This window comes from Mustela lutreola, chromosome 1 (genome assembly GCF_030435805.1).
Source record: "Mustela lutreola isolate mMusLut2 chromosome 1, mMusLut2.pri, whole genome shotgun sequence".
Taxonomy (NCBI): domain Eukaryota; kingdom Metazoa; phylum Chordata; class Mammalia; order Carnivora; family Mustelidae; genus Mustela; species Mustela lutreola.
The window spans coordinates 45,091,377-45,107,721 of record NC_081290.1 but is presented as its reverse complement, the minus strand read 5'-3'; positions in this window follow the sequence as shown (position 1 = coordinate 45,107,721).

The following is a 16,345-nucleotide window of genomic DNA, read 5'->3' as shown; positions in this document are numbered from 1 at the left end:
AAAGCCACGTGAATGACTCATTATTTCATTTTGTTTTGTGCTTTATAGGGGATGTTCATATTTCTGTGTGTATTTCTGGTCTTGTTGGGGGGGGGTGGGAAATGGATGCTCTCACTCAAATAAATTTGTTTGCCTCACTATTCTATCTACATAGTATGTATTTCTTAAAATGGTAGCATTTATCCCATATCATTTACTATATAATGGTATTTATGAATTCTTAGGTCATTGCACATTTACATATGTATTTCTTACTAGTTAAAAGTTTAGAACTCAGAGATAACCAGAATTCTAAAAATTTAAAAGTAAAAATTGCTTGCCATGCCAGAACTTTACATGTTCATAGATCATTTGACTAGCTCAGCCAACTCCTCCAAAAATGCTTTTATAAGAAGAGCTCTTAATATATATATTTAAAGTGTGAATATATTCTAGAATGAATTAATTAATTCCTTATATCAAACATTTGTGGAACAATTTTTGGGGGCAAAACACTCTGGAGTTGAAAAGATTATGACAGGTACCTGAACTCAGCCAGATGGAGAGCTAGATATAGAAATACAAGAATTAAACAAGTGTTCCTCAGATTTATAAGCTAAAGTTTATGAAAATACAGGTGGTGGGGATATGAAGAATTACTACTGGTTAGTAGTGATTTGATGATATATGATAAAAATGAAAGTCTAGGAAGCATATTCCAGGCAAAGAGCACAATTTAGAAGTGGTCGTTGCTAGTGTGCACAACCATCCTGGTTTGCCAAGGACTGGAGAATTTCTAATCACCTAAAAGAAGAGTTTTAAAGAATGAAGGGTAATGTGATAACCAGGCTTGGGTTCTATGGGACCCAGTGCAACATCTGGTTCTTGATATCCTCTGGTGAGTGGCAAAGCCAATATCAGGAAACCATTGCTTCTAGAATATTTAAAACACTGTGGTTAAATCATAATTGAAAGAAGAGTTTTATATTGATAAATATTTTATTTTGAATGTGAATTTATGGAATTTTAAAATAGAGTTTTTCTTTCTGTACTTCAGCTTTATACACACACTCACACAGACACACACAAATACACAATTACATATTGGTCCCAAGTTTAGTGATATGCAGTCATGTAGAGGTATGTTTGATGTGCTAGAAACTTCTAATGTTTTAAAATATGATGAATTGTATTTATTTGCAAAGAAGATATTGACATTTTATGCTGTATATTATAGGTCACCACAACTTTCATTTTTGTGTCAGACTTATTGGACCAAGAATTAAATGTCCTATTTTATTCTGACATTGTGTTTACTACAGGTTTGCTATTTCAGCAGGCATATTTCATTATTGGGAACTTTATGTTGACTAAATAGCATATCTTTACAATTTCTTCTAAATGAAATAAAATTTATATTCTTCACATTTGACATAAATTCTGTAAATTAATGTAATAGCTAACTATTTTTTAAAAGATGTAATCACTTTTCAAGGAATAAATTTTCATGTAGAGATAGCATTTCAAATTGAGTAACTGGCTTTTTTTTTTTTTTGCCCCAAACCTCAGCTTTGGTACTTTTTCCCCCCATAATTTCATTATTCCAAAAATTATAGCAGACATAGTGACACCCACATTAAAAAAAAAAAAATTGTAATGCATGGCCATACTGCAAACATTAAGCCATCTTCAGTCAACTTCTTTGTGTACTGTTCACTGTGGTTTTACATCCTCATGCATCCAAAGACCAACATAAAGTTTTCATCCTTTTCAGTATTCAGTCACAGACTAAGAGTTCCAGATTCCATCCATAACTATTGTGATCACACAGTTGAGACCACCCAGTTATCTCTTTGAGAAAGTACCATTTACAAAAAGATGTGGAATATTAATAAGGCTCTGTCTCATGGCCAGTTATTTGACTCTTCCATATATATATATATATATATATATATATATATATATATATAAGCAGGGGTTTATTTATTTATATTTTATTTTGAGTTATAAAATAATTCATAATAACTATACAAATAAACCAGATCTGCCCTTGTGATTAAGTCTCCTACTGATAGAAAATTAAGTACAAGGAGAGATGCATTTGCCTCTGCACTGTGGAAAAGATAAGTTTGTGTATTTCTATTACCAAGTGGTGCACAGAGAAGTTACACTCTTGGCAGAAAACTTAGATATTTCTCGATCTATGTATTTTCTTTTTTTTTTTTAAGATTTTTATTTATTTATTTGACAGACACAGATCACAAATAGGCAGAGAGGCGGGTGGGGGTGGTCGGGGGCGGGAAGCAGGCTCCCTGCCCTGCAGAGAGCCAGATGCGGGCTCCATCCCATGACCCTGGGATCATGTCCTGAGCTAAAGGCAGAGGTTTAACCCACTGAGCCACCTAGGTGCCGCTCCCCATCTATGTATTTTCAGTGAAACTTTTGTAAGATGTATCACAGCAAATTACAAGTTCAGTCACAAGTAATCTATACCTAGATGTCATTAAAATAATGGATTTTGTTTAGATTAATTTTCTTTTAACTGTACAAATAGAAATAATTCTAAATCTTCACTAATACATTTTCTTTTTTTTTTTTTTAAGATTTTATTTATTTATTGGACAGACAGAGATCACAAGTAGGCAGAGAGGCAGGCAGAAAGAGAGGAGGAAGCAGGCTCCCTGCTGAGCAGAGAGCCCGATGCGGGGCTGGATCCCAGGATCCTGAGATCATGACCCAAGCCGAAGACAGAAGCTTTAACCCACTGAGCCACCCAGGTGCCCCACTAATACATTTTCTTATTTAATCCCCCACATTTGTATATTTACCTGAATGAGGAAAAGGGATGAAATTATAGCTAAAATTGTGTAGAAATGTGAACAATAGCTAACTAATCTCATGTATGCTGAAACAGTATAAATGACCTGTACTTTGTTCACTTTTATAGTTAATAAAAAAGGAGTCTAGATATAACAAAAGGAATGCCTAAGTTAGAACTAAAACACATATTTCTGACTAGGTATTTTGTATTTGCTTTTATCTTGGCTGCATGTCATAGCTTTCAGACATGGCAAGGGCCATCAAGAACAGTGGAGGGTCTGGTATTTTATCCTTTTTGAAAGCTGTTAAATTAACCTGTGACATTTTCATAGATGGTGACAGAAGACATGAGTGTGCTGAGCCTAGGCCAAAGGACTCCATTACTCGTGGAGCAGCAGAGTGCATAAACTTCCTGTTGCAGTAGGAACACCCTTTGCACCCTTCCCAAGTCCCACAGAAATCATGTGGAAACAGGAGCAGGTAGATGCTACATCCACAGTGGGTGTGTTTCACAGCCAAATAATGATGAGCTTAGAAACCCAATTCTGTTAAAAGAACAACTGCAATTCTGTCCAATCATTATCCCAAAGAAAGAGATTATTTTTACCACTCTGGTCAGGAACCAAATCTGCCCTCTGCCCCAGAGGGTGACCTACTTTGTATTTTCCCAGGCTGCTATGTAAATGATCTGGAGAAACTGGTTCCAAACAGAAGCTGATACTGGACTTGCAGAAATACCCTGGGACAGGGTATATCACAGAAATATCCTGTCCTTCAACAGGACCCCACTGCAGCATGGTCTTCAAGGAAAGCGGCAGGCTCTGGATGGGGTTAGATCCTAATGTTAGGACCTGGTAAAATAAACCTATCATATAGCTGCAGTATCATGCTACTGGTCAACTTGCTAGCTAAATAGTCACAGAAAGAGTAAATTTTTATCATTTTGCTTTTCTTCTGTGACAGATTGTGCCTTTAGAAAATCTCTGAGTTTATCCTGTGCCAGGATCCTAACAGCCTATCTAACCTTGGCAACAAAAGGGAGGTTGGCTTTTCCTGGCACATAAGAATGAAAATGTTCTTTAGTCTTGTTATCACTGCTTATATGCAAGTCTGTGCTGCCTGAAGTAGGATCAGGCAGGTCAGTTTGTCATAGAATGTCATTTGTCAGAATGCATTATCTATAATCAGCTAAATTAGTTTCTTAGGTCTGCTTGTGAGTGGTCCTAGGTAGAAAACCAGGATACAGTTATGAGAGTGCCATGAGATTAACTCTTCATTTAAAATATGAAATCAAAACATTTTAATTGCTTTAGGTACATAGCGCAGAAGAGAAGGAAGAGAGGATAGGATAGTGCCCCAAATGATGGTCACATGACACAGCTGCAGTGATCCTCTCTTCTCTGCCCACTATTTCCTGGGAAATAAGAGATTTTTTTCTGAAGATTCTAGTTAGGATGGTAAGATTTTTAAATTCAGTTGCTACACAATGATAACTTCCTCACTAGGAAAGCTTCTATTTTGTAAGAGCATATAACAGTGAGATCATTAAATGACACATGCCTTAACAGTTAAATCTGTTTTCCACCTTTATTTATTCAAAAATATATCATGAAAACAATGCTGTACCAGGGGAGAGAGTAATAAACACAACCCACAAGCTCTCTGAACTCATGAAATTCATCTTTTTGGGAAAAGGAGACCTACCCCAAAAAGACAATTAAGTATAAATGAAATAAGCAAGATGATTTCTTGGATTGGTAAATATAGTGAAAATACAAAGAGTATTGTATGGAAAAGAAGAATTGGGGCCATCTCAATGATGTGATGAAGGAAGTTACTTTGTAGATATTCACACAGATTTGAAGAGTAGATATAAGCATATGATTTGAGAATTATGCATAGTCATTATAAAAAAAGGCTTAAGATGGGGAGATGGGGGCACCTGGGTGGCTCAGTGGGTTAAGCCACTGCCTTCGGCTCCGGTCATGATCTCAGGGTCCTGGGATCGAGCCCTGCGTCTGGCTCTCTGCTCGGCAGGGAGCCTGCTTCCCTTCCTCTCTCTCTGTCTGCCTCTCTGCCTACTTGTGATTTCTCTCTGTCAAATAAATAAATAAAATCTTAAAAAAAAAAAAAAAGATGGGAAAATGTTAGTCATTGCAGAGGGACCAAAAGGAAGTCAGCATGGCCTCCATAGGATGAAAGTCCGGGGTTCACAAAATGAGCACTCTCTCTTAATTTTATCTCCAGGCTCTAGTAAAAATGGCTGATCTTATTGTACAAGAGGCTAAAAATGCATTGTTATTATAACTACAGAGAGAGACAAGAATCCCTGATGTCTAGGAATTGGCTTGATATTGACGGCTAAAATTTGGTGTTGCTGTGAGTTGACCTGGTACTCATAGCTAGGTTTTGGTGTCTACCTGTTGAACACAAACAGTTTCATACACCATCAGCATAAGACTAGGTGTCTCTGTAACCATTAATATCAAGACATACTCATAAGACCTTTCCATTGTCATGTGTGAATATAGAGAAGAGAACCAAACATCCCTCATTCCCAGCTACTTTGAGTGACTCCTGCTTCTTTTCAATTATAGCTTTAGCTTTTCCTCCTTCTAGGTAAGATTTATTAAGATAGCAAATTGAAGGGGAGCCTGGGTGGCTCAGTAGGTTGGGGCCTCTGCCTTCAGCTTGGGTCGTGATCCCGGGGTCCTGGGATCAAGCTCCGCAGCAGGCTCTCTGCTCAGCAGGGAACCTGCTTCCTCCTCCCTCTCTCTGTTTCTCTGCCTACTTGTAATCTCTGCCTGTCAAATAAAATAAATAAAATCTAAAAACAAAATAAAAAAAACAATATATCAAATTGCAGATTTTCCCTGCTTCTCAATACCAGGTAATCTAGGGCAAAGATCCAATTCCATACACCTTTTCCCGAGTCATCCAACAAAGCCAAAATCTAGTGAGCTCTTTTCAACTCCTCTTACGGAATTGTCCCAGAACTCCTGATGCTATTCACACACTTGCAACTAACACACTTACACTAACGGCATCATTTAGTCCAAGACAGAGCCCCAAGTCTACCCAAAGAATAAGCCTATCACTTTCAAAGACTGACAACCAAAGCCAACTGAACATACAAACAGGTGAGGAATGGAGTCAGCCCCAGACCTTAGCATATTCGTGTTCTTAACCTACAGCTGTCAAGCTTTTTTTTTTTTTTTTTTCCTTTGTGGTATGGGATTTGGGGGCCTAGGAAGATGCTCTTATTTGGGGTCTGGAGGTTGGGGGAGGGATCCAACTGTCATTGTAAAGCAGGTGCTGCCCATAACAGAGATGAATCCCCCTTATTAATGTTTTCATCTATCGGTCTTCCACTGGGTAAGGAATTTTAGATCCATTCTGCAGATGAAGAAATGGAGACTCTGGTAGAACGAAGGCCTAAAGTTACACAACTGGTGAGAATTTCATTGCCCCTCTGTAGGACCTCCAGCTAGGGTGAGATTTGAGCTGAATGGGGAGGAGTGGTACTTTCTGACTGGCAGAACTTAAGTGCAAAGAAACTCTAGTGTAAGCCTTTTCTCCGATATATGCAATGAGTAATTGTAATAAGTACTTTTAGTTGAGTTTCAACTACAGGTTTGAAACTACCGGTTTATTCCCAGTGGTCTTTGGCTGGAGGGCATTTATACTACTGCACCCATTTCTTACATCTAATATAAACACAAAAGTATCACAGAGATTTTATTTTCTGGAGAGCCTCCTTAGTAAGACATATTTTACATGATTTTTGCAACTTGAATTTAAAGATCTAGGAGAAAGAATTATTTAAAGACCACCAACTGTTTATTATACTGACTGTTACTATTATGAAGAATTTAGCTTATTCCATATAATGTAAATGCATTATCAAATATCTGAAAAAAAGGTTATTGAGGAAAATTAAAGATAATTTTTTCCTTGAGAAAAGCAACATTTCTAAGTACCCCAATTTAGAAATAATTACCAATTAGCATACAAGAACATATGGAAATTGCCTCAAGATTACAGGAAATTGGCAGTTCATGGTTATTATATAGGGTGCTTGGTAGAATATACTCACGTAAAATGAGTTGAATTAGAAGTTTGAAATTAAAGATTCTTGAAATGTATTGCTAATTTGAAAAAGAGACCAAAAATTACTTCAAGATTTAATGTTTGGGAAAAAATTGACTTAATTTAAAATTTTTTTCAATATTACTCTTTACTATTGAGAAAGATTGAACACCAGAAAAAGCCTTATTTGGGAAAGAAAAATCTATTCAATGCCATGGTATCCAAAATACACAGATTATAAGAAATGGTGTGACTACTCACAATAGATCTATTTCTCAAGGAAAGAAAGAGTTCCACCCTCAGATGACTCAAAAATAAGGATGTGATATTAAAAGCACAAAGATTATTTTCAGTAATTTCATAAAATAACCCCAGTTGAGGGTTAAGACAAGGTACCTGTAATTGTCAACATTTTTGTCATATTCAATGGGAATTAGAGCACACAAAGTAACTTCCAGCTGGCAAAATGTGATATCTATCTATGACTTAGATACTGTGAATTAAGAAATTTTATAATTTGGACCAAAATATCATGACAGAAAATTTTATTTTATGAGTAAGTGTTTGGTTGAAAATATATGTCTGTTTCTTTTTTTAGAAATATCCAATTCTGAAAGTCCTAAGTAATGAATTAGGAGGCAGCTCAGAGTCATTAATTCTCATTCTTGAATGAAGGTCCCAATAAAACAGTTGTCTCCTGCGATATAATTTTTCTTCCCAAAGACTGAATAGAAGAGAAAATGCATGAAAAAGGAAATGTCTGTCTAAAGACGAAGTTCAAACTTGGGAATGTGTCCTCAAATGACCCAGGCAGATATATCACACTCTTTTTTTTATTATTATTAACCATAATCCATAAACCATATAAAATTTGTTAGTCTTTCTTTTTTTATTATTATATTATGTTGGCCACCATACAGTACATCATTAAAATCTGTCAGTCTTTAAACCCAATTAGTTCTCTTAACTATGAGACTTTTCAGATAACTTCTTGTCAATACCTTTCATTCCTTCAAAGTGATTTGTCTGAAGTCCTTGGCCATATTGCCCATTTGTGAAAATAAATAAATAAATGAATAAATAACACATCTGGAAGCATATCTGATTGGGTATTTACATAGAGAAGCAGATTCAGTTTAGCAGACTCGTGGTAATCAAATAAAAAATACATTAAAGTGTACATGAATGTACATGTGTATGGACCATTGTGTGTGTATATGTATGTCTGAACTATGAGCTGGTAGTGGGCTATTCAGGCAGGACTTCTCGTATGAAATTGGAAATCATAGTGTTTTCTTCAGAAAACAGATCAGCTTTCAAAATTTGGCATTATCGGTCATTATCATTATTGGTCAACAGCATGACTATGGAACTTTAATTCCATATCAGAAATGCAATCAAGAATTTTTTTAAGTATACATTCAATACAAAATTTTGAAAATTCAAAAGTTTGGAAACTTTTTCTGATGGTAGGAAATTGGTGACTTTAGGTATCATGCACCAAGAGCACAAAAAAATAGTAAAGCATAATAATTTTTTATCAATCAATAAATTTTATAAAACATCTATTATGTGCTAGATAGTACTTTATTTTAAGGGCACAATATTATGTAGTGGACAATAATCAAATAAATATGCAAAATAACATATATCATAAAAACATGCACTGAAATAAAAATGGTGAGAACAGAAGTGTATATCCAGTGGTGTGTGTATGTGTTTGGTGAGACACAGACACAGAAACAGTGAAAGAGAACTATATTGCAGAAGTAGGGATATAGGAATGCATCAGTCCAATGAGGCGGAAGGGAAGAAATAACACCAGACCTATATCACTATATTATTTATGAAGACTAAAACTGCCTAGCCTCAGACTACACATTTTTCCAAGAAAATATACATACACACATAATGTGAATCAATATATCATTAGTTTCGTTTTCTTTCTCTCTTTCTTTCTCACTCTCTTTCTTTCACAGAGAGAGACATAGCAAGAGGGGAGGGAACAGAAAGCAGGAACAGTCGAAGAGGGAGAAGCAGGCTTCCCGCAGAGCAGGAAGCCTGAAGTGGGGCTTGATCCCAGGACCCTAGGATGGAGCCGGATGTGGGTCTTGATCCCAGGACACTGGGCACCCAAGCACCCCATAACATTAGTTTCTTATGTGGCTTTCAAACACCTCCACCTTCTGAAAATTTACATTCTTGTGCAACCCACTCCCCTTGTTCAGTCAAAATTTAGTGTTTGTAAAAAATGCAATATGGCACAAGTGATTAGATGTCATTTCTGTGATTAGATTATAAAAGGCTGGTATTTCCTTCCTGTTCACATTCTTTCCCTATTCTGTCAGCTTGCACACGTGATAAAGCAAGCTACTAAATTTAAGGAATCCCTCCCCTCCCCCAAAAGAAACTAAAGGTAGCCTCCAGCCAACAGCTTATGTGAGGAACTAAGGCCTTAATCCAATGCTCCTTGAGGAACTGAATTCTGCCACCAAAACTGTAAGTAAATTTAGATGCAGATCCCTCCCCGGTCAAGATTTCAGATGAGGTTGGAGGCCTTGGGCTGAAACCTTGATGATAAACTATGAAGCAGAGAACCCAACTGAGCTGTGCTTGGATTTTTGATCCACAGAAACTCTGAGATAGTAAATATAGGCTGTTTGAAGCCACTAAGATTTAGGATAATGTGCTATATAGTGAGGGTTAACTAATATAAACTATATATATAGGTAGATGCTTATGTACGTATACACTCACACATGTACCCACACACTCTATCTACTATATATGCTAATATAAAACAAACACACAAATGTATATACATGTGTATATATGTGTGTGTGTGTGTCTGTGTGTGCATATCTAAAGATATGCTGCAGGATGAGCTAAATAGGACTACACATATAGAATAAGATACAAGGGAAGGGAATCAAGACCAACACACAACCATTAAGTGAAATGCATGATTAACTTAATGTGTTGCACCTTCCACAAATACAAATTCTGAAAGGGTAATTCACTGGGGAGAGAGTGGGTACTGTGGACTTAATAGTTTGCTGGGATTGCTAAAACAAAATATCATAGACTTGGTAACTTAAACAATAGAAATTTATTTTCTCACAATTTTGGAGGCTAGAATTTAAGATCAAAGTGCCCTGAAGATTGGTTTCTAGTGAGGCCTTTCTTCCTGGCTTATACACAGCCACCTTTTCACTGGTCGTCCTATGGCCTTGCCTATGGGCTCTTACAGAAGGAGCTTTCTGGTGTCTCTTCCTTTTCTTAAACTAGAACCTGCTGGATGAGGGTCCCACTCTTATGACTCCATTTAACCTCAAATACCTCCTTAAAAGCCCTGTCTCCAAAAATTTTCACATCATGAATTAGATGTTCACCATGTGACCTTTAGGGGGACACAGTTCAGTCCATAACCGTGTCATTTTGTTTTCCCTTTTTTGAAAATACCCAGTATTACAAAACTTTCATAATTAGTAATCCTCAGGTAACTAAGATCTGTGGGTTTATAAATATATAATGAATGAAATATTCAGAGAGCATGTCAAATGTAGCAAACAGCATTTGCAGTAAATAAAAAAAAAATTACTTCATGTTTTTTTTCTGGCTCTTGGACTAAGCCAGACCTTTCATATTTAGCCATTACTCTCACAAACTTTCAAATATTGTAGTGTATGCTTTTGCATTTTAGGCCAAGTCTCTACCTCTATAGCCACTTTATTGATTTTTCTTTTTCTTTTTTTTAAATTTTTAATTAAAAAAATTCCTTTTTCTTACTAAAAGTGGAAATGATCTGAAAAACGGTTGCTAGTACTTATTTTCCAAAGACATAACAGCCTAAATTCTAAAATGTTAAGACTTTTTTTCCCCCCAGCATAGGCCTTTTATTCTTTAATTATGAAATAAAATATTTCTATTTTAGGGGACTTTGAACATTCCAGAAAGGGTAAAATTTTTATTTATAATTCTTTATAAGTGCATGTGGAACATATAGGTCTCTGAAATCAACCTGTGAGTACTGAATTAAACCAATCTGCCCAACAGAGATTGTGAGACATAGTCCTAGGGGCTCCACCCTAAGACCTATAATGATTAGATGGCATTTTCAAGTTTTTTCACAGAGCAATTGAATTCATTTTCCTACTTCCTTCTTTGTGTGAGAAGGTGTCCATTCTGTTTTCTGTGCTGCAAAATGTCCAGCAACCTCTATGTGCATTCTATGAAGTTGGTAATATCTTCAATGCTTTTAAGATTTTATTTATTTATTTGACAGAGTGAGAGGGAAACAGAGAGAACACAGCAGCGGAGTGGGAGAGGGAGAAGCAGGTGGCCCGCTGAACAGGGAGACGTATGCGAGTCTCAATCCCAGGACTACCTGACCCGAAGGCAGACATTTAAACAACTGAGCCACCCAGGCACTCCTTCCTTAATACTTAATAATGTTTTCTCCTATAAGTTATCATAATTGGGCATCTAAGAAAGTTTCCCAAACCTCATATGTCAGTTTAAATATGTTCTGAAAAATAAAAGTCAATGGTACTGTTCCTATGTTAGCAACTATATTCACTTCTATTTCTCTTTATAGGCGGAGTAGTTCTTGATACAACAGATCTAACATCCTAAGAGACAGCAGCAAAAAACAAAACAAAACAAAAACAAGAATAGATTTTTTTTTAAATAAGAAAACTCTAATTCTAATTCGAAAATGGAATTAGCTAGTGTCTCAAAAATAGGGCAATGCATATATGATGTTATCTTAAGGAAAATAAGATCCTGTGTCAGAGCCCACACTGCAATGTGTATCACTAGGATATTCAGTGAGGAGGAATACAGACTGAGTACTTCTAGAATATACAACTGAAGGTCATATGCAGAAAGAAACAGTTAGAGAGACATTATCATAAAAAGGAATGCACTTGATAATTATTGTCTTGTTTAAGCAATAATCTATGAACTGACTATAAAGAAAATATACGAAAATTAACTCAAAATGTTATTATAATTTAACACAAGCAGTACTATAGAATTTACTCTGAAAAATATGACCAATAGGTGGTGCTGCTGTGATGGAATTGGATTAAACTTCATGCAAATCTGACCCTAGATTCTCCTATTTTTAGTTTCCTATATACCTCCATCTCGTCTACTTAGCAACTGTTCAATAGTGAACTGGTTATAAAAAGTCACTGAGGATAGAATGTTTTTAAGTATTTGGGAGGCATTTTCTACCACCATCATTTAAAAAGATGAGCAATAGGTCAGAGATCATAGCTATAAAAAATAGACTGCTCAAGGTGGTACTTATCTGAAGAATGAATATACAAGTGCTCGACTCAAATGGAAGTTATGAATTTTGCATAAAGCCCTTCATCAAGGTTGAATTACATAATGTCTCATTTAATGGCATATCTATGTGACATTCCTTGTCAAGCATTATTTTTCGTTGTCAGACCAAACATTTGATTTGTAAGATATAAAGTGAATTTCACTGACAGTAAAAAAGGCATGTTTACAATTTGCAATTAAACATGAATGATAAGACTAGTGAATGCATAATGTATAAGTATAAAAAAACTATGACTTTAGACATGTAAATTTTATAATAAAACACCAAAGCTATTCAAGTTATTTTGATTTTATTTTTAAAATATCTAATTATAAATAGATTTGAAAATGAATTAAGAGTTGATATCAGAATTATTGTGATACAATTTGAGACATGCAGTGATTTGTCAGAATAGAGATCACTTCTCAAAATTAAATGTTAGTAACAAAACTTTATTTTGACGTTTATATGACAGTTAAAAAGTACACACATTTAAAACTATGTTAGCCCTTTAAAAAATAGCTACCAAAACAAATCAAGGTGAATATTCAAAACCTGGTGATTCACAGACCTGTACCCCTGGGGATAAAAATATATGTTTATAAAAAATAAAAAATTAATAAAATAAAAAAATATTATTTAATTATTTCTTTTATTTCTTCTTGAAATAGATTCATAAACAGAAATTAAAATTTCTTTAACCAGTGGAAATGGGATTTTGAAAGTATAAATCATAAGTTTTCTTGTCAGGATTTTTACTCCTAGATTTTTCAGATTTGCCCATTCTCTCTCACTTTCTCTTAATCATATTTTAGAAACTCTATTTTACAACATCATAGAGTATTGCATATTTATACTGCTAAAATAAAACTTGTTTAAAAGAAAGCATGACTTCTATAACACATCACCTGAATTATGTAAAATATTAGAGTAATTAATTGTTACTAGTGCTCCCTATTTATATGTTGATGTCTAACCCTCAGTACCTCAGCATGTGATGTGATTTAGAGATGAGGAAGATCTTCACAGAAATAATCAAGTTAAAATGAGGTCATTAGGGAAGGCTCCAATTCCCTATACCTGGTGTTTTAATATAAGGGGCGATTCAGAGACAAGCACACATGCAGGGAAATCTGATGTGAAGAGACTAAAAAAACTAGCAATCTAGCAACCGATGAGAGACATCCGGCACAGACTCTTCCCTCACAGATGTCAGAAAGGACCAACCCTACCTACTCCTTGACCTTGAACTTCTAACCTATAAAACTGTGAAACAATACATGTTTGTTGCTTAAGTCACTCAGTTTGTGGTAAGTTGTTGCATCCCTAGCAAACTAATACATTAAGTTGATAAATTATTACTATCTATAATATTTGTGAAAATGTTGAAACTGTATCTTGTGATTCAGACAAGTTTACATTAGGGACAATGTTGTTTCAAAAAGTGAAATTTTGATCCCATTGTATACATTGCAATATATAATTTCCTTCTCTTGCATGCTTCTACTTTTTCTAATTTCATTGCACTGAAGAATAAATACATGGAAAATTCCTTATATGCTAAAAATATTAAATAGATGATTTTTTTCTAAGAAAATGAAGTATTCTTGATCCTTAAACTTGCAGATAAATAGTGCTTCCTCTAAGAACTGTCATAAACAATTTGCAATAGACCACTTATAAATATATAAGGTCAATTGAAATCCATACTGAGCATCGTATAACCTTTACTGCTGATATAGGTTTATCATTATCAACAATTTTATTGAAAAGGAAAACAAATACTGAGGGCAACTACTGAGATATGTGAACCTTTTTTTATTCCATTTTCAAAAACAAACAAACAAACAAGACAGGCATCTATACTTCTGTACTTTTGCTGTTCTTTCAAGATCAATATGTCAACCTAGAGAAATCCCCATTTTTTCCAAGTTTCTCCAGAATGTATAACTCCTGTCAGAACTTTTTATGTATCAGTTTTTATAATAAATCTGAAAGAAAACAAATATATTAATTACCACTAGGTTGTCTATTTATTTATTTATTAGTTGTTCTTCTTTGGACAAAGAAGGCCTCAAGTATGTGATGAGGCAGTGAATGCAGAGAAGTTAAGGGCTTATGAAGGAAAAAACAAAAATGATCATAAGCCAGAATAACACTTCTTCTTCAGTGTATTCCTACTTTCAATTCTATCTTATCCATAATTTTCTTATATTTTTTCTATACTAAAGATGATGATATCCAAAGCTACTCTATACACTATTTAATTTTATAAGGCTCTTCCTTGGACTAGTTTAGAGCAATTTTTTCCACTTAATTTAATGCATTTCAACAATAAAAATAACCGTAATCACCACCACATGGTGGACATACACATATGTGCACACATACACATGTCCTATGTCATTGGAGCAGAGGCACTTGGCCTTGCCTTAGAGATGGTTGGTAGACAACCCTCAAGTAATCTAAACACATGCAAGGTATGTGTTTCAAGTAATTATTTATGACAATAGCAGAAGTGGTAAGATATATTAAGTGAGTTGTCATGAAAATATGGGGCACATGCAGACATCATCTTCTTTGTTTAATTTTACAGATCAGTTGAAAGATCCTTATTAAGGAAAATAATAAGGTTGGTAGATAAAAGTAACCTATGGCATCTTCAGGATTAAGCATGAATCAAGCCTGAATAAAGTTCTCAGCTGTGGTGATAAACTTCTTAGAGACTTTTAATTCTCATTCCAGAAAGCTGATTAGAAGTCTGCAACTTGGATTCCCTAATGCAAAATCAATGAGAAAAATACTTAGGCACATACTTCAAAGGTTAGGAAAGATTAGGAAAAATTATTGTGTGTGTGTGTGTGTGTGTGTGTGTGTGTGTGTGTGACAGGTATAATTCTGTTAGAAAGACCATCTAGATCATTCCTTTCTTTAATTCTTACTCCGATACTTTTAATTTTTAAAATATTGTTGAGATAGTGTAAGAACTGTTTTATTGCATTCACTTAATGGTAGTGGTATCATTTAAAACATGTAAAATATTTACAAAACAAAAAAATATTTGCTATTTATTGTTTAGTACACAAGGTGCCAGATGGGACATTGAAAATGCTGTTTAAGAACCAAACAAAACAATAAAAAGTTAAACAACAAAGCCTCATCCTCAAAGACAAACTACACACACACACACACACACACACACACACACACATATATGAATGGATGGGATGAGACCTGGAGTGAACAAATCCAAATTAATCATGAAATAGAAATGTCAGAAGCAAGAGTTTTAATGATATTGCCAATGGTGGTTTCAGGGCAAGGTTGTTTCTGAATTAGGATGTCAATATTTCTGGGAACTCCCTAACTAGAGCAGAAAGGAACCACCAAGTATCATGCTAATTTACACATTTAATCATGTCAATAACAGCTTAAACAATTTCCAAGTTGCTGCTTCATGCAGCTTCTCAAGCTTCCCTTAACTTCACTTCCATGCCATGTCTTCCAGTTTCCTGCCACATTACTCCCAGACCCACTAAACTTAACTTCTTTTCCCCAAATGTGGTAGTTTTGCTGCCCCTGTTACTTTAAAAACGTTATTTCTTTTAGGTAATACCTTTCACCTGGCTAAATAAAGAACTGAGTCAAATATCTAGAGTTTTTGTCAAAACAAAATAGCAAAAAAGCAAGCAAGCAAACAAACACAGAAAACAACTATTCCCGATTTTGTGTTCTCACATCATTTTGAGCTTTGTTTGACCATGTTGTCAAAGTTGATCTTCAAGTCAGTTTCTCTAGAAACAGTGTCAGAGAGCATTTACTAAGGGAGCACATTTTATTTATTTCTTTATAAAGATTTTACTTATTTATTTGACAGAGATCACAAGTAGGCAGAGGCAGGCGGGGGGGGGGTAGCAGGCCCTCTGCCAAGCAGAGAGCCAAATGCGGGGCTTGATCCCAGGACCTGCTCATGACCTGAGCCTAAGGCAGAGGCTCAACCCACTGAGTCACCCAGGTGCCCCAAGGAAGCACATTTTAGAGAAAACTATAAGAGTGAAGCAAGATAGGACAGGGAAGGAAGGTAGGCAAAGAGGTGTTTTCAGGGGTACTCTAAACTTA